The 19,860-nt window shown below is 45.6% G+C and overlaps 1 protein-coding gene across 1 annotated transcript in view; it reads left to right on the top strand.

Annotated features, from left to right (window-relative positions):
• The first annotated feature begins 10,665 nt into the window (after window positions 1–10,665).
• NCALD (neurocalcin delta) overlaps window positions 10,666–19,860 on the top strand; it is a 124,156-nt gene continuing 114,961 nt past the window's right edge. The window contains exon 1 of the mRNA XM_050709099.1: window positions 10,666–10,710. The gene's annotated coding sequence lies outside the window, so the exon portion shown is untranslated. The remainder of the gene's footprint in view (window positions 10,711–19,860) is intronic.

The raw sequence follows: 19,860 nt of genomic DNA, 5'->3' as shown, positions 1-19,860 counted from the left end.
TGCTTGCAAATGTACCCACAGGAGCTAGTAACAGCAGCAGCGACTGTTCTCATTTCTTTACTTTGGTCAGAAGAGCGATTTAAAAAGCCATTTGTGGGTACAGGGAATTACACACTTTGCACTTGTGTGGGACCACACAGTCATATTCCCACCAGGTATGTGTGTGCCTGTGTTTTTGTTCCCCGGGCATGGGGAACAGCCCCTGAGTATTGCCTGCCACCCGAGGCCCCTCGCCCCTGCTGCTGCGCTCCTCTGTGGCCTGCTGCAGGTCGACTGGGGGTGGCTTTCAGCCTTAACCTCGAGTCATAGCTGTAGATGTCAGGTGAGCTCGTTTTTCAGAAATGCTGTGGCTTGTGCCGTCACTTATAGCCACGAAATCTGGAGTGATCATTGAACTGAAATCCAGCCGGTTGTGGGTGGGTTCCACAGCCCTGGAGGTTGAGATCGATTTTTTAAGGTTGATTCCCAGAATTACAGCCAGTTAATACAACAAAATCAAGACCTGAAACCCAACAGAAATAATGTTCCGTGCATTTCATCTGCCTCCCCCACACCACAATCTCTTTCAGGAGTCTGGTGGCATTTTATTCGTTCATGTTTGTCCCCTACCTCCCAGTCCTTAGGAGAGAAAGAGCCTTGTGAATAATGGGAGCAGGAACAATTGCGTTATTTGCTGTTCATCTTGAAGCATCCCAAAACACTTTGCCAAACAATACACAGGAAATAGTTCAGTTACCCACTCAGCCTAATCGCTGTAGCCTACAGGAAGATTACTTGGCTCTTGCTACATTCACTCTCTTTCTCGTGGTCCTTATTAGTGGATGCCATGACACAGAAACGGGTACTGAGGTCTCGAATGGTCCTTAGCCAGGACATTACATCCTGTTATCCCGGGCCGTGTCTGGTCTGAGTAAGGCAATGCTCCAGGCCTAAAGTTCCCTGTACAGTTTCCGTGGAATACCACACTCCTTCATCTGACCAGGATTTGTCATGCAGTGACAGCGATGTGGCAGTCTCTTGATGTTCATTGGCAGCATGAGCGTGGTGGGAGGAAGACAGATTTCTTATCTAATAAGGATAATGTAGTGTACCAATTTTTAAATATCTAGCAGATTACAGCATGCTAATTTAGAGAAAAACATGCATGATCCCTAGCTTCCTATAAGAAAAGGGTAATAGGAAATCTGCTAAGATGACAGGTACTTTTTCAACAAGTAAATAAACTGATTGAAATGGGTCAGTTACGCAAGGAAGGAATTAGACTTTGGAAGCACATATCTTCTAATTGTTGTGTAATGATATGGAGCAAGTGCATCTTTTCAGAACACACATGGGGCTAACACTTGCTCCAGGCGTGTATATTTTTATAAAAGAACACCCTCCGGGGATGTGATTCCTCCCTTCATGCTATTTTTTTTTTCCTAAAGGATGTTTGCATCTACCACCTTTCCAGCGACTTTTTTTTCTCCTTTCTTTTGATTGTTATTAATGTGCTAGTGACTGGATTAAACAAACCTGAGTGAAGCAAGCTGCTGCTTCTAGATATAGAAGCATGGCTAGAGGTATCTCTGATAGTTGTTTTATACACAGTTACTATGGAAACTGGCCGGTGAGTCTTAATTTGGCTTGATTGCTGTATGAAGTTTAGGATTTTAAGGAGGTTTGCCTGGGCTGGGCTTGGCTGGGAGCTGAGCCTGTGTCCAGGCTAGCAAGGGACACGCAGTGGCGGTGGCACGGTGCAGGAGGGGATCGAGGCCCAGTGCCTGAGCTGAAGAGCAGCTGCCAGGTCAAGGCTGGAGACCCTAAGAAGGGTCCTCGAGGCTCCTTTCACACAACACTTCTGATCCCAGGCTACAGCTGCGGCACATCAGAGCTGCCCTTGAGCACAGGCAGCCAAACACCGCTTCGGGGAGAGGACACGGCTGCTCGTGTTGCCTCTGTGAGAGCTGAGACCCACACATGGTGTCAGCAGACACACGTGCACCTGCGGGTGTGTAAAGCCTCGCGCTCTGCTCAGGAGACAGTTGGCCATCCTTTCCTTCCCCCTCTGGAGAAAAGAGCTGTCTATTGCTGCAGGAGAAGTGAAAAAGCAAACCAAAAGTCAAACCTGAGCTCTGGGGAGAACCACCAGTGCCCTGTCGGTAGGAATGGATCAGGGATGGATCTGGAAGTGGCTGGATTTCATAGGAGGGAAAGATCGGGACTGAGAGGGAGAAGGAAAGGAGGACAAACCATGGGCAGGGAAGTGGAAATTCACCGACTGTGTGGGAAGGAGGCAGCAGCTCCTTGGAGGATTTGCCTGAAGCCCCCAAACGATGGAGGTGGGGAGGGACAGTGATGGGGGGCAGGCCTAGGTGGGTCTGTTCCAGTCTGTCCCAATCTGTGGGGGGCATATATTTTTTTCTTTATTTCGGGAGGAAAACCTGAATGAGATCACTTTGGGCTGATCTGAACTACATCTCAATCAAAAATTAAAGTATTTGTTTCCATTTTAAATTACCTGTAATAATTTAGAAGTCATTTTTAAGCATAAAATGCCTTTGGGAACTAAGGCAGCTTAGCTTTGTAAAGAGTAAAATGAGACACTACACCTTAGAAAAGGTGAAGTGAAATGTTCTCTAATTTAACTTTTGGGGGTGGTTGATTCTTGTGTTTTAGTTTAGTTTAGTTTTTCTCTCCTACCCTTAACAGCTATATTTGTTGAAATCTTTCTATGTACTCTAGCTGTGACTGTAACACATCGATCTTTTGGGTGCCCAAATAGTGGAGTGTTACTGATTTCATGTCACAAAGGTATTTTTGTTTCTCATTAGTTGTTGACTACACAGGACAAAACAGCTGGAATTCCTAAAATCAGGCCAGATTTGGTCCTTGCTAATGACAGTACTGTGTAGTTACTCTGTATTTATGTTTCTTAAATGATTAAAAAATTTGCTTTTAAAATTATTCTTTGGTCTTTCTCTAACAGAGAAAAATCAGGTGCAGTTAATGCTATTAATGTAAAAATCCGTCAAGCAGTAGTGGGGAACTAGAGTGAGAAGTAGTTTCCAAGTCAAAGAAGAGAGTATTTGGCAGTAAGATAGTGCCATAATACTTTGGCACTGTATACAAAAGCAGAAAAAATAAATAAAATACCCCCAAGGCTGGAAGAGAGGTGATGAAAGATTCTAGGAATTGCTAGGAAATATTTTTCATTAACAAATTCAGTAATCCATCCAAACTGAACTTGATCATTTATTAACAGGAAAGAATGTCTTTATAGCTGAGTGAAAACTCACTCCCGTGAGTTTCATGATCACAGGCTAATTACTTAATCTCTCTGTGTCCCACATATTCCCTTTGTGATCAAGAGATAATTCATTAAAACTTCATAACCTCTATGCTAGAGATAATTTTTACCTGCTTTGAAGAAATGCTCAAGAACTGGATTAACCATTTTGTAAACAGATTTGAGCTTACTGAGGGAGAGGTATTAAGATCAGCTCCACCAAACTCACTATTGACTTTGAGAGATCTTCTGGTGTCATTTTTTGTAAAGTTGGTCCTGAGGGATGTTGAAGCTGGGCCCTTGAAGTCATTAGTCCTAATTCCTGAACGGCTGTTAAATATCATTATATGCATCATTAAGTTGTTATCCGCTTCGCAGCTATAAATTCATTTTAGGAAATGCCCAAAGGTGTGAGATGGGATAACAGTGACCAGAAAGTACATGAATTCATCATGGTAAATTTATCACATCTAAAAAAAATCAAATTTGGAATCGATATGAAATACCACTAAATATGCTGCAATGGGAAAAGCAGATGTGGTAGACATTTAGATACCTTCCAGATGTAAAAAGCATACTCCTGAGATCTTCCCAAAAATATTCAGATAAAGGTGAGCCAGAAATGGTCATGGAGATGGATGAGGGAGAGTGGAAGGTAAACATTCTTTTAAGACTTCTGGAAGAGAAAAGAGCTGCATAAGGACCATAGTGAAAAAATGGAAAGAAAAAAGAAGAGCACAAGCATTAAGGAGTCGGATACTTTACCTGAAAGCTGCTTCAGAGTAAACAGAGTGTTACTGCTCTAGTAAGCCTCCTCATGGGCAGGTCTGTAAATGTGGGCTCTGAGTGGGTGCTTGTCTTTATCTGAGAGGGGGAAAGGAGTCTGGGACACAACAAAGACTCCGTAAAATTAGGCAGAAAAAAATAAAATAATAAAAAAAAAGCTGTCCTGGAAAATAATCAGGAAGCACTTCTTTACTGTGAGGGTGATGGAGCAAAGGTTGCCCAGAGAGGCTGTGGGGTCTCCTCCTTGGAGCCCTTCAGAAGCCGCCTGGACGTGGTGCTGGGCACCCTGCTCTGGGTGTCCCTGCTTGGGCACGGGTGGCACCGGGTGGCCTCCAGAGGGCCCTGCCAGTCTCAAACATTCAGTGACTCTGAAAAGAAAGCTCTGAAAATTTGTGCAGTAGCATCCACCCCATGGCGACAATGGTGTTATAAACTACAGACTCAGGAGTAATGTTGGATCTTCATAAAGGTGAAGAAGAACAATCTTGAAAAGCCATGTTGATATGGTGGCTCTACTCAATTGTAAGACAGGTATTGGGATAGGCAATGGGGAGAATAGGGAGAAACTTAGTGAGCAGCAATGGAGCCCAGACTAGTTTTGTCAGAGCAGACTCTGCTGGGAAAAAGCATTTGGTTTGGGGGTTGGGGTTTTTTGTCAGACTGCTGGAGACAGCTGAGGTTGTCACTGTGTTATCCAGGTTGCACAGTGCTTCTATGGTGCCATCAGCTGCTGGTGGGCTCTGCAGGGGCACAGGCAGCAGCACCAGCAGTGCTGCAGCGATTGGATGGAGTTGCTGAAAGAAGAAGAGTCACTAACAGCCATGGATAGCACAGGCAACTGCCCGCATGCGTACACAGCACCTCTGGGTTGTGGGGATTTGACAGAGCCTCTGGAATTGGTCTCACTTCTTCAAATGCATCCCTAGGATAAACCCACTAGCCTCTATGGAGTTCTGTTAGAGCTGAGCTTGGCCAGGCATCTGACGAAATCTCTTTTGCAGAAGTAATTCAGGCTGGCTTTCATATGAGCAGTTTGCAGCTTCATGTTGATTGAAAATTGGCTGAGAAATTGTAAATAATGTGTAGTGATTAACAACAGTGAATCAAGCCTCAAGGAATGGCCAAAGGGACTGAAGTTTCATCTTCCACCGCATCTTTAATCATAATTAAAAACAAACATTTGAAGGATTATGCAGTCAAATTTTCACATGATAATCAGGATGTATTGCATTCCCCTACTTATGAAACAATAAAAAGACTAAAAGGTGGGCCAAAATTAAATAGGACTCATGTCTGAAAGCTAAATTGGCATCTGGGAAAAACAGTCTGAAATGCTTATTCTGGAAGAGGGAGGAAGCTTAGAAATGAATCATGCACCCAACACCTCCTCAGAGGGACAACAGGAGTATGCAGACTAAGGCTGACAACAATCCAGCCGGATTTTGGACTACTAAACACACATATGTATGTGTGTGTATATATATATATTTCATATGGAAACAAGAAAACTTTCTCTGCAGGGCTGTGACAGGATTTGGTGCAGGTGCAGGTGAATGGATTCTATCTCAGCTATCAGACCTTACTTGGAAGATGCTAGTTGGGTGAATTATTTCACTCACAGCACCTTTGGTTTGATAAAAGTTGGAAAAAATTAAGGCAAAGTTTTGCCAAAAGTCAGTGTAAGCTTCATGGAAAGCCAGTGCACCCCACCTACTCTACCTCTCGTGGTAGTCAGCTGTGTTTCCAGGCTCTGCTGAGAAACCAGAACAATCTGCATGCACTCGCCCCCAGATGCTCCGCCCTGGGCTCCCATTTTGTCTGCAGTCAGGTCCTCAAGTGGGTTACTGAGGCACCAGGACATGTAGCCTGCCTCAAGGCAAGAAATGTCACTTTTCCTGTGATCTGCAGCTGTGGGAGAGGGACCTTCCTGCGACTGGAGCCCTGCTGGGCATGGCCTCTGCTCTTGAAACGGTTTCCTGAGCTCCTGGGAGCTGGTGAGGTTCTCACAGGGCTTCCAGGATACAGGGCTGGGCTTCGAGGTTGAACACACTAGGGTGTTCTTTCAACATGCACGTTTCTGGGTGTATTGGGTTTACGTGGCAAGCTTTGGTAGCAGCGGGTTGTAGGGACTCCCCTGCGGCCTGTGGAGAGGCCCCTGGTGGAGCAGGCTGTCCCCCTGCAGCCCATGGGTCCCACACGGAGCAGATCTCCACGCTGCAGCCCGTGGAGGAGCCCCCGATGGAACAGGTGGATGTGGCCCGGAGGAGGCTGCGGCCCATGGAGAGCCCCCGCAGGAGCAGGCCCCGGGCCGGAGCTGCAGCCCGTGGAGAGGAGCCCACGCAGGAGCAGGGGGCCTGGGGGGAGCTGCCACCCATGGGGGACCCGTGCTGGAGCAGTTTGCTCCTGGGGGATGGACCCCGTGGTACGGAGCCGTGTGGGAGCAGTTCTTGAAGAGCTGCTGCCTGTGGGCAGCCCCCTCAGGCTCAGTTCGGGAAGGACGGCATCCCGTGGGAGGGACCCCACGGGGAGCAGGGGCAGAGAGGGACAGTGAAGGAGTGGCGGAGATGAAGTATCAGGGACTGACCGCAGCACCCATTCCCCATTCACCTGCGCTGCTCAGAGGCAGGAGGTGGAAGAGGGTGGATGGGGAGAAGGTGCTTTTAGTTTGCTTTTAGTTTCACTGTTCTAATCTGCTAGTGATAGGCAATAAATTATATTAATCTCCTTATGCTGAGTCTGTTTTTCCCATGATGATAATAGTTGAGTGATCTCCCTGTCCTTATCTCAAACCCTGAGCCCTTTCTATTGTATTTTCTCCCCTTTTTTCTTTGATGGGGAGTGAGAGCGCAGTTGTGAAGTTCGGCTGCCCAGCAGGGTAAAACCATCACACTGGGACAGCTCTTCAGGCTGTTCAAGCACTACTTGACTATGGGTAGCTGTTTGCTCTTCTGGCTAGCTCCCAGAGACCTTGTGAGGGATTTTTCAGAATTCCCAGTTTGAAGGAAATGTGGAAATTTTTAGCCCTGATTAAAAAGCATTGACATTTTATGAACTGGAAAAAAACCCTCACATCAGTGAGCTCCCACAGGAACCACCATTTGGCTTTGGACACCTCATCACGTGGGAGGCACAGACAAGCCAGTGGGGGATTTTTGCTGTGAGGGTGGTCAAGTGCTGGCACAGGCTGCCCTGGGAGGTGGAGTGTCCACCCATGAAGACACCCAGCTGGACACGGTCCTTGGCAACTGGCTCTGGCTGAGCCTCCTCTGGGGAGGAGGATGGAGTCAAGACCTCCAGAGGTGCCTGCCAGCAGCAGTGATTCTGAGAGTCAGCAGTGACAGCAAAAGGGTTGATTTCTGCAGAAAGACTAAAAGCTTCTCTTTGTCCATTGATTTTAGCTGCATGCTCGAGGATGGAAGTTAGTCCCAATTCCCTGTCTGCAGAGGAAGGGAGAGAGTGGATGTTTTCTCTCCTTCCAGCAGCTGAAGAAGCAATGTCCTTTGGCTGAGTGGCTTTCTCCAGCTGATGAGAAGACAGCCTGCACTGGAGCAAGAAAAAACACGTGCTACAGGAATTGAAAACTCTTACTACAGAGTTGAGCTGCGAGGTGGGTGAGCCAGCTGTTCTTACCGTATCTTCTGGCTATCCAGACTGTGTGACCCTAGCCACAGGGAAACCATGACGTCTGTGAGTGAATTTATCAGAGGAATGACTTGTAAAAAGTTAAAATTTGAATGGAAACTAAAGGGTAAAAATGGCAGAAATCCAAATGCTCATTCCTAGCACTGGCTGCTGGGAGTGGGTGGAAGCTTGTCCTCTGGGCACATCAGCTCGTGATTTCAGTTCCTGCGTTTTCTCCAGACAGCTGGTATCAGGCTCATGGCGTGATGTGCTAGCACAGCACATGCCTCATGCCCTTATTTTCTGTCTCTCTTCTTCTTCCCTCCTCCTGAATGTGAAATCCATCTCTAGCTTCCCTTATCATTGCAATGAAAGGAAATCCACAGCCATGTGCAAATACCATCTCTGCAGCAATATAAGGAAGGATGTGAGGTGCCAGGATTCACCCTGCCTCTGAGAAGAGGTTTCATTTACTGACTGCTGTTGGTAAAGGAGCGACGTTCAACACACGATGCGAGAGAAGACGTTTCCTCATTCAGAACATATACTGGGCACATAGGTGTCACCATTTGCATGCCCACCTTGCAGTGTGGTTTCCTTGGTTAGTGAGTTATTTCCAAATTTCATCCCTGCCCTCTCCTCTCCCATTCTCTTGCCCTCAGCTGCTGAATCCACCCCCAGCCACCACTGTCACCCTTAACTGTGCCCCTAACATCTCTCCTGGATCCACAGAGTGGAAAGACCAGACAATGAACTTGTTGAGAAGACAGACAGATTACAGGGAGGCTCAGGAGGCTGGAGAACGACTCAATGACTCTGACTACAGAAAACTGCCAAAAGCAGATGCATCTGCTCTGGTGTGTTGTTGCTGCGCATGCACCCTGCCGTGTGCCCCCATCCAAAGGACGAATGGGAGAATCAAATTTTCATCAATTAAAAGGAGAAACGGTTTTCAAACAATGCAATTATATACACTTTGCAAAATGAGCTTTAATGCTGTGGTTCTGTGACCTTCAAAATGAATTAAACAAATTGCTTTTACACCCACCCGTGGAATGAGGCTTGATTAGTTACAACTCTCTTTCTTCTCTTTCACTAAATATTATGATTGTCAACAGCATGAAGAGAGCTTTTGTTTGATGAAGAGATAGCTAGCTGGGGAGAAGCATTTGCTAAATAGTGAGACTTAAGAAGACTCATTTTTCAAAGCCTGCGGTACTCATGCACTGGAATTGATGCTTTTCAGGTCTAATGAGTGCGCAAAGCTTTCTGCTGCTGGGAGGATGCTGAGATGTGCTGCTGACAGAGCGTGTGCATTTGTGGCCAATCTCCCTGCAGTGTCCTGGCTATACGTGAGGCACAGTGTGGTGGAAAATCACTGCACAGAGTACTGGCTGGAAACTGGAACACTGAAAGCATGTTGTGCTCAAAACAGCTCTGGCAAGCAGGATTTCTGCATTGCTTATAAAGCCAGAATTCATTTTATGGTTGGCGTACGCACTAGAGTATCAGAATATCTATGAATCTATGAATGTCATCAGGTAGAAAATAATTGGACATGGTCCTAAATTCTCTTACCTCCTTCTCTTACGTTTCTGGTTTATCCATTCCACTGAAAAGATGGCTAATGAGACTTGTTTTGTCAAAAAAAAAAAAAAAAAGCCAGACTGTCCCTGATCTGAATTACAAATCTGGCAGTCCTGGCAATCTGTTGGTCCAGGTTGAGACTTTCTTCGTGGGAAGGAGAAGTACTGACTTTCTGCTCACTGAATTTCTCTCCTGCTGAGCTTCTTCACTCTGCAGCCTGCGTCCTTGAGGGGCAGGAGATGGTTGTGTGGTACCTACCTCTTACGAGAGGCTTACAGGAGGGACAGCCCTCAGAGATACAGGAGGATGCTATATTACCCCTTGATGCTATGGGTGAAGTTCCTTAGCTGTCATAAATTGCTTTCTTGCATCCTTTCTTCCCTCTTTTTTATCACTGCAGCTTCTGATATGTTACTATGGCATTGGTCCCAGGACCATGGGATGCCAGCAGGCATGTCTGTCCTGCCTGGCATGGCTGCGGAGAGGGCTGCAAGCCTGCATGTGCATTCATACATCTGCAATGGTTCATTGACTCCAGATGATCATATTATATTGATAACTCAAGGAGGAGATTTAAATATGTATCAGGACAACATGAGGTGATGCTTCATTCCCAGTGTCCTAGCTTGTTAAAATAAAAAGCATTTGTTCCAGTTGGATGGTTCTTACTAAATTCAAAGAAAAAGAAAAAGAAAAAAAATAATAAAAAGAAAAAAATAATAAAAAAGAAAAAAAAAACACAACAACAACAACAACAAAAACTTTGGTTTCTCTGCAATGAAGGTCAAAGCCTCATTGAAATTACACCATATAGGGATATTTTTAACCAGCAGAAAATTTCCTGTTTTTAAAGGCAGCAATGCAAATTTGAAGTAAGACAATGTAAATTATAGAATGACTTCAACAAGCTATTTTGTGACCTCGTGCTCTTTAGAGCTATTGAAAGGAGTTAGCTGTGTTTCTGGTGGGTGGCTAAAACAGTGGAGCTGAAGGAAAATATGTTGTGGGGGTGAGCCTGGCTGTTGTGATACATAAGTGATGATTTAGGGTTACTGAGGATGTTTGTGTTGCCTTAGTGATGGCTTCCTGGGATTTTTTTGGTGGTGTTCACAAGAACTTGGATTGGGCCTTTGTGTGGGGCTGCCGGGCTGCAAATGCGAATGTGGGATATGGGCAAAGTCACCCATATTTCCGCTTGGCTGACCGCTTCTGGTTGCTTCATCTGAATCCTGCTCAATTTAGCTCATAAAAACCTCTATTTATTGAAAAGTCTCCAGAACTAACTAACATGGTGTTTTATTTCAGATGGGATTTGGATGATGCAACACACAAAACTGAGAATGCTTGTGTTTATTTTGTCTTTAAGGACTCGTCCAGCCAGCATCTGCCACTGTTTCTGTCTGCATGAGCAGTGGTTGCCTGTTACATGGACTTGCTGGCTCCTTCAGGTAGGCAGATGCACGTTGATAATGGACAGATACTTCAACCAGAAGACAGAAGCTAGTGTCTCTGAGTTTGTTTTCCTTCATGAGTAGGATTTGTTAGCCTTTACTGATGCTGGAGAGCAAGGGAATCAGCAGGAATTTGCTTCCCTTCTTTGGGTTCAGCATACCTTTCCATTTGTGCTGATGGGCTGGTGGACCCCACAGAGAGATGGGCACCTGCTGGGGATGGGGGACACAGATGGGGTCTGGTGGCCTGGGGGCTGTGAGAGTGCTCTCCCCCACCTTGAGCCCCAAAACAGGCTGCCGGTGGTGTCTGCTGTTGTGTTCAAAGACAAAAACCACCCCTACCACCTTCTCCCATGGGTTTGGTGCCACAAGCACAGATCTGGTGGTGCAGCAGCGGGGTGGTAAGAAGGTCCCGGCTCCCTGGGAGAAGCAGGAGCAGCCTCGGTGCCTGCAGATTGCTGTAATGCAGCTCTCTTGGCTTGTAAAGCATGCAGCTCTTTGGCTTGTAAAGCATCCAGCTCTTTGGCTATTGTTAAGCAAGGAACATTTTTCAAAAAGACTTATGTTGTTTGTTTTAAGCTTTTAATTGACTACCGTTTATATGATTATATATGAATGAAGGAAGAAAAAAGTTTAAAAAATGCCCCAGGTTAATTCGCCATAACATGGAAATACATCTCAACTGTTTATAAGTGCTCCTTGTTTTGCATTCAGAGTCCGGATCTTTGACTTCCTTTTGGACTATTCTCCACTGGAAATGAGTGCTTGCTGCCAAAATAGTCCACCTTTTCCTGAAAGATTTGGTATTAATAGTTTTGACAGAACATCTTGTTCCTGTGCAATACAGGAGTCGGTCTAGCAGTTGGTCCTGAATAGGGGTACAGTGCAGTTGCATAGCTATTTTATTTTGAGATGAAATATCTGCTGCTTAAATAGAAAAAAGTTGGAGCTTATGTTGCTTGTAACGCAGACTGCATCTCCAGAACTGAGAGGAAGGCATCAGTTTTAATGGTGCAGCAGATTGCAGTGCTTGCTTTCTTTTAAAGAAAGAAGTGATTTTTATTAAAGCACACTACAAGACTTGCAGTATTTCTGAAATGCAGTGTTTCAAGCCTCCAGAGAGGTTTTTCCTCTCCCTCCTTTCCCTCTCCTTGCAGCTTCCGTGCGCGTGGGCAGCTGCTGTGCCGGCACTGTGCCCCCTGCACGTCCTGACCCAGCACCAAGCTGGCCACGCTTGCCACAGCGAGCCTCTGCACATGCCTTGGCTGAAACACCGTCAAGCTTAGATGCTCTTGACCTAGCACACATAATAGGAGTGATCCCAGACTTGGCTAAAAGCTGCATTGGAAAGGCTTGTGACATCTCTTAATTTATTCGTTCTTGGTTTTCATTGTTTGATTTCAGTTGCTGTTTTTCACTTGCAGTCACAGTGGCTGTGTGACAAGGGATGAATGATCTTTGATAAGGGTTATTTGTTTCTTGTGGTAGGCAAAAAAATGCAATTTGTATTCTTGTAAGACTTTTCCCAAGCGGAGCTCAGTAATTGTTGCTGTAGACTCAGTGAAGTGAGTGCCATGGCATTGTGTGCACTGGTACACCAAGCAGCTCCTACATGCTTTAAGGCAATTTTTCTTTTGCACTATATCTATGCTTCCTGGGTGGCTGCACACAATTGTTACCATATATTATTTTATTTTTGTAGCACCTAAACAATATTGTAATTTATTCTCCTTGGCAAAGTTTTCTCTGCTCGCACATAAGATATATATATATCAGAAATGCATCCTCCTTCCTGTTCTGTATTTCACAACACAGCACAGTATTAGGCATTTTTAGGGAGTCAAGAGAACTGGTAAAATCCTGGAACTTCCTTTTTTTTTTTCCCCCATAACAACTTAATTTCTCCTAAATTAATGGAGTGTTCCAAAAAAATCAGTTCAGGTAGGCTTCAAACTGCCACTATTATGTGCTGTGGAAAACAGGCCAGCATTTTCAGGATCTGTAGAATTTCATAATTTTTGTAACTCTATTTTTCTCAATATTTATTCCCTGTCTCAGTGCCATCACCATGTTGGGTTGCATACTCTGTTGCACAAGTATAAATGAGTTCCCAAGTCAAACAGAAACTCGTTTTGTACTTATTGACTGAGCAAAGTCAGGAAGAAGATACTTGGAAGATTTAAAGCTGAGACCATACAATTTGTTTTAATAACAACAAAGACAAAATCCTCTTTTCCTATGTCAAAGTTTTATTTACAAAGAACCTTTTGTAAAGGAAACAGACTGATAATTACAGAAAACATCAAGTGCCATTTGAGACAGAAAGATAAGGGGAGAGGGCAGGGAAGGAGTGCGGTCAGTTCTGCTGGTAGCTCACAAATTGCTTTGCTGATAGTGACCTTGTGTGTTAAGAGGATGACAACTCAGGATGAATGCACACAAAGTGGAGACAGGGACAAAGGGAAAACCAAGAGGATGCAGGCTCTGGCTCTGGTGTTAGCAGTTATTACATCTGCAGGAGAGTTATGGAAATGACAGTCTCAGCACCCATGCCCACGGTCCCATGATTCTCCACCAACTGCTCACGCTGGCTCATGGCTATCTCAAGGTTTTCCTGCTGATTTGCAGAAATGTAGGATGACTGCATGAAGGACAGATTTGTCTTTTCACAATAGGTCAATAGAAGCATATTTCTCTGAGACTGTACTGTAAATCAAAAGATGGAAAGCGGGGGGAAATCTGCTGCCAGGAGTTCATAGAATCATGGAATCATGGAATCATAGAATATCCTGAGTTGGAAGGGGCCCACAAGGATCATCGAGTCCAACTCTTGCCTCCTCACATGACCACCTAAAAATTAAACCACATTTCAGAGAGCGTTGTCCAAACACTTCTTGAAATCCAGCAGGCTCGGTGCCATGACTGCTTACCTGGGGAGCCTGTCCCAGTGCCCGACCACCCTCTTGGTGAAGAACCTTTCCCTAACCCCCAGCCTGACCCTCCCCTGTCCCAGCTCCATGCCGTTCCCTCGGGTCCTGTCGCTGTCCCCAGAGAGCAGAGCTCAGCGCCTGCCCCTCCGCTCCCCTCGTGAGGGAGCTGCAGGCCGCCATGAGGCCTCCCCTCAGCCTGCTCTGCGCTGGGCTGAATGAACCAAGGGACTTCAGCTGCTCCTTGTATGTCTTCCCCTCTAGACCCTTCACCATCTCTCCAGGCCTCCTTTGGACACTCTCTAACAGTTTTATATCTTTCTTATACTGTGGTGCCCAAAACACAGAGCAGAGCGGGACAATCCCTTCCCTCTCCCGGCTGGCAGTGCTGGGCCTGAGGCACCCCAGGGCAGGGTCGGCCCTTTGGGGCTGCCAGGGCACGCTGCTGGCTCATGTGCAACTTGCTGTGACCAGAACCCCCAATCCCTTTCTTTGGGGCTGTTCTCCAGCCTCTTATCCCCCAGTCTGTACATATAACCAGGGTTGCCCTGACCCAGGTGCGGAATCTGGCACTTGCTGTTGTTAAATTTCATGTGGTTGGTGACTGCCCAGCCTCTAACTTGTCCAGATCTCTGTGCAAGGCCTCTGTATCCCCAAGGGAACCAACAGCTCCTCCTAATTCAGTATCATCTGCAGTGTTACTTGTTATGTATTCAAGTCCTGTGTTCAGATCATTTATAAAAACACTGAAGAGAACTGACCCCAACATGGAGCCCTGCAGAACCCCACTAGTGACTGATTGCCAGGCTGATGTAACCCCATTTACTATAACCTTTTGAGCCTGATCCATCAGCCAAAAGTTCACCCATCGTATTGTGTACTTGTCTTGCTGTATGCTGGACATTTTGTCCAGAAGGATACTGTGAGAAACGGCATTTAAAGCTTTGCTGAAATCTAGATGGGTAATCTTGTCAAAAAAGGAAATTAAGTTCATTAAACAGGTCTTTCCCCTTGTGAACTTGTGTTGGCTATGATCAATGACTGCATTGTATTTCAAATTTTTTCTCATTAACTTCCAGAATAATCTTCTCCATAACTTTACCAGGCACTGAAGTGAGACTGACAGGCCTGTAATTGCCAGGGTCTTCTTTCGTGCCCTTCTTGAAAACTGGAACGTTTTGCCAGCTTCCAGTCAGATGGGACCTTTCCAGATTCCCAAGGCAGCTGAAAAATAATTGAGAGAGGTCTCCTGATACCATCAGCCAGCTCCCTCGGTACCCTGGGATGAATCCCATCATGATGGTGAGAAGAGAATTTCTTGCATTGGGTGCTTTAAAAGCATGCAACAGTGTCTGGTCACCCCCTCAGGGTGCATTCAAGACCTGTGGATGAATAGAACTGCAAGCCTGAATTTTCACCTTTTCTTAATCATGTCTGAAGAAGTAGCATCTATTTTTTATAGTTAGCAACACCTACCAGAGGAGAATGGCATTTTGTGGTTTGTAGCTTTTTATAAACTAGAACTATGTTTGCAGCCCTCTGTACATTTCTCTCATCTTTTCTCTCTCTGAAAATAGCTTTCGAGCAGCACAGAGGCAGTATGGCCAAATGGTTCATACAACAAAGCAGAGCATCCCACTTCTAGGGATAAGAGCCCGTCCCACATTGATTTCACTGGAAGCCAGGCTGAGCCCACAGAAAAGAAAAGCAGCAGGATAAAGTAGATTGATTTTACAAAACAACACTTCTTCTCAGTCTGAAAAGGGCTTCACTAAGCACAGTGAACACATCTCCAGTCGGGATGTGGAGCTGCTCCTTGCCCTGCTGGACAGGAGCGATGCACACCCAGGAGCGATGCACACCCGGCGAGGTGCGCAGGCACCAGGGCAGGCTCACCTGGGCTGGGCTCCTCTCCTCACCCAGGGCTCCCCTATGCTCCTGCTGGGCTGCAGGCGATGTAGGGCAAGTCTGAAAAGAACAAGGATCTCACTTCTCTGTTTGCAGTAGTTTCCAGAAGCATCAAAGTAGCCTGTGGTAGAATTCCCTCCAGCATCCTCACATCACCCCCTCTTCAGCTGAGCTGTTTTCCACAAAGCCAGATCCAAGTAATTCTCTTCTCAAAGCAGGACTTTCCCTCGCTAGCTCCTTTTTACTTTCTATAAGCAGAGATGAAGAGAGCTAACAAAACTCTCAGGAGTATTTATTAATTAACCAGTTTGCTAACAGGCAGAAGGATGATCATTTTGTTATAAAAAGTGAATGTTTCAGCATAAACGTTATCTGAAACTCTTCGCTGTCTGCATCCCCTGGCATATAAGGAGCACTGCAACATGGCTACTAGGTGATACTTTTAATGCAGTATTCAAAACAATATGTTTATTTAGGTTAGATGGAAAATCTAATAAGGACCTCTGTTGTTATAATAAAACATAAACGCCACGTATTTCTGTCCTCCATATGGAAGGGATACACTTTGACATATGTGCAGTGCTGCTCAGGTGGGTGGGACTCTGAGGCCATTGGCATTGCTTAGTGTTAGAAACAAGGTTTTTGTTTAATCCTGAATTGTCTGCAGAGGAAATGGCTTTATGGGAAAACAAAACAAAACAAAACAACCCCCCCCACACACACACACAAAAAATGAGCAACCAAGCAATTCTTTCAGATTTGTATCTTCTGTGTGAAGTTTAAAACCTCCAGCTGTTTTTCTAGAGCTAGGAGACAGAGAAAACAAACAAGAAAATGTTGAAATTTCTCTTGTGTTGGAAACATGAGGTGGTGATGTGCCTGAAGCACCAGGGATCCTTGTTCCTGGGCACTGAGCTGTGTGAGGGTCTGAAGGATGCTGAGTGAAAGATCCTGTTTTGGATGCTGTACCAAATTTCTTGTACTCAGAGCAGCAATATCTCACCTGCCTTGTTACTTTAAAATGAGTTGGTTTAAGGGTGCGTCTTACACCTTCCTCTCCAGGGCTGTGTCTCATCAGAGGCATCAGGAGACACCAAGTGGGAGCTGAGCTGCTGCTGGTGTGTCATGGAGGAGCTCAGTGGCAGAGGGGACATAGTGATGCCTGTCTCACCAGCCACATGTGGATGGAATCCCATTGTGGTTAATGTGTTTTTGTTTTTATTTTCAGAATGGCCTTGGACTGCAATTACAATCAGGCAGATTGAGTAGTGCAGAAGTAAAAGAAATAGCATGAAGTATAATAGCAAAAAGAGCAGTTAAGTGTGCCGTTAGAGTTACCACTCCCTGTGACTTCTGAGGGCTCCTCAGAAGGAAGCGGCAGGAAGACAAAGACTTGGATGTTCTGGTTGACCCCAAAATGACATGAGCAACTAGAAATCAAGTGAACCTCTCTGAGATCTTCAGTAGGAATATCAGTGCAGGTGCGCCAAGCCCTTTGAAAGTGGATCTGGGGTACCAGGGGCTGCTTTGATCCTGTAGTCAAACAAGACCTGAAAGAGGGTGGAGGGAGCTGGCAGGATGCTCAGTGGCACCAAGGCTGGGAGGAGATGGCAGCACTGTCTGTAGGCAAGGCGGTCAGCAACAGCTATTGGAAAAGGAGAAAGCTGGCCCAAGGGCACCGTATATAAGTGCCATAAATAAAGTATCTCACAGCTTTCAGGGAAGATAGTAATTATCAGAGCAACCAGCCCAAGTTGTTCTCAGATGCAACAAGGGTTTTTGCAAGGATCCTGTAGCTATCTGAACTGCAATACAGGCATGTAGACTCGCTGACTTGGTGCCTTTCAGTCACACAGTTTGTTTCTAAGTTTCAAGTAATACATAGAGTAATACAAGTAATACATGCTAACTATGAGTGTACGTAAAACTGTGTATGGGTTTATGCATGTCTGTGCAGGCAGGAGGAGAAATGAAGGTTACCACAACCAGAAGTGTTTACATGTCTATAATTAACATCACAATTTTAAGCCGTATCTGCTTCATTGAGCATCTTTGTTTTAGCAGTAATAAATTCTCATTTGTTGTAACACCCTGCAACCAAGAACAAGGGAAGGCGACCACATCCTGCATGACTTCAGTAGTGTGCACTGGCAAGTGCTGCTGAGCCCAGCGGTTTTACATCTGTTGCACTCTGAGAGCTTTAGATGCTGTGATCAGTCATTAGTCTAGTGGGTCGCTCTCATTTCCTTGTCCGATCTTTTTTTTTTATTGATTTATTTTTATTTTATTTGTACATTTGCTCCTGTGCCAGGAGTGGGTGCTCTTTCTGAAGTGTAAGAACATCGTGTAGCCACGGTGAAAGAAATGCTGGTGAGGAAAAAGGACTCCCCTGGTTCCAAGTTGAGCTTTTTCTCACAGCTGTTTTATGAACAGTCGTTGTGTTTCTATAGCAGGTGCTGGGAACCAAAAACTTGGCAGAGAACCCTTTTCTAGTTCATCTCCTTTTTAGCTGACTGGTGAAAAATGCGGTGTGTTGGATGCTTGTCGTATGTTGTTTAGTACAGAGCTCAAAACCGTCCTTCTTGACTATGAGCTGAACCCACCTCCCCGGTTTCTGTCTCACCAAGGGTCCTTGCTCAGGTGTGTGCTGGTGGAAGCCTTGCAAGGAATCGCGGCTCCTCTCGTATAGCATATCCATGGCAGAAAGAAAGTGTTTTGTTTCCAAAGGTGTCCCCTGCTTGCTTCAGAGCAGTAACTGCTGCAGGAAAGCAATTGCATTCTTGTCTGCTGTTGTAGAAAGCACGGAGCAGGGCGAAGCTTCAGGCTTAGCCCCACTGACCGTAGAAAGTAAATGCTAAGTCAGCAAAATGTTTAACAATATCTTTCATCTGTGTGAGCCTGTCTGCTAACTAATGAGCTGTGTGCAAAACCCTGCTAAAGGGATTTGAGGATTAAAAAGGAAAGCATCAGTGTCTGGGAAAAAATGAAGCCAAGATGGGACATTCCTAGTCGGAGGCTCATCAGGGAGAGGAGGTGGAAGCAGTGACCTTGCAGTGAGTCCTTCACTTTTTGTAATTGCCACCAATTTTTTTTTTAAACTGTTGTAGATCTGAAACGTGATGTGCATTCTGCTCATCTGCTAAAATTAGGGTGGAATTGAACTTGCTTCCCTGTAGGCAGGAATAGAGTACTTACATATTTTTTCTTAAATAAATGAAAAAACGATGACTTCTGAATGTTTGTGAGGTTGGTGTAATGTTTGGGTATGACTGTGTTTGTTAAACACTGGTAATGTTTTTGTTACATTTCTTCTTCCAGTGCTGTGTTGCTCCTATCCTGCTATTTACTATTTTGTCAGCTCTTTCCCGGAGGAGGTTTCTCTGGAGAGTATTTATCTTCCAATTAGCAAACTTTTCTTTGCAGCTCTGCCGATTAATTTATTTTGCCCAAGCAAAGAACAAGTTGAACATGCGGCATGGCAAATGTAGGAGTGAGGCAGCAAAGACACTTTGGAAGGCGTTGCAAGCATTTTTATCCCAGATATTTTCCTGGAGTCCGCACAAAAAACCTTTGCCAAGTGTTTCCAAGGGCAGGTTGCTGGCTTGGCAAACCTGGTGATCCTGCACGTTGTGGCACGTGCTGTGGTGTTACCTCCTGCCCAGCAGCAGTGCAAAGCCATCGAGGGTTTTCCTGGATGTATTGCTTTCCCATTTCACTGATAGGGATATGAATTGCAGCATGGCCAAGGGTCAGCTTTAGAAAGACCTCGTGGTGTCCAGATAAATGGGAACGAAACCCCCAGTAAGTTCCTACACATCCGACGCAGCTGGGGATGAGGGCCTGGAGGTGTTTTGGACACCTTTTGCTGATCCAGCAGGGTCCATCACGAGGACTTTGGCAACAGTGGTGTGCTGGACAGAGCTGCTGCTTTGGGCTTCGTGCCCTTCTGGTCTGCCCAGGCAGCCACAGCGTTTCAGAGCCTTTTTGAGGACGTGGGGCAGCTGGTGCTGAGCTGGGGAGTGGTTCAGAGCAGCAGCCTGCTGGGCTGTGCTGGGGATGTGCTGGGGCTTCACTGGGCTGTGCTGGGGCTGCTGTCTTTGGCAGTGGCCAGTTCATTATTTTCACATTATTTCACATCATTTTCACATTATTTTCACATCATTTTCACATCTTCTGTCCCCACAGGACACAAAACGTGTCTCCCAACAAGACGGACCCTGCTGGCCGGGATGACACTGCAGGTTGTGCTGGCACAGAGGGCAAAAGCATATTCACACCTGTCCTAGGTTCTGGTGTGATCACCAGCATTTGT

Source organism: Cygnus atratus, chromosome 2, assembly GCF_013377495.2.
Source record: "Cygnus atratus isolate AKBS03 ecotype Queensland, Australia chromosome 2, CAtr_DNAZoo_HiC_assembly, whole genome shotgun sequence".
Taxonomy (NCBI): Eukaryota; Metazoa; Chordata; class Aves; order Anseriformes; family Anatidae; genus Cygnus; species Cygnus atratus.
This window is presented reverse-complemented; position numbering and strand designations above follow the sequence as displayed.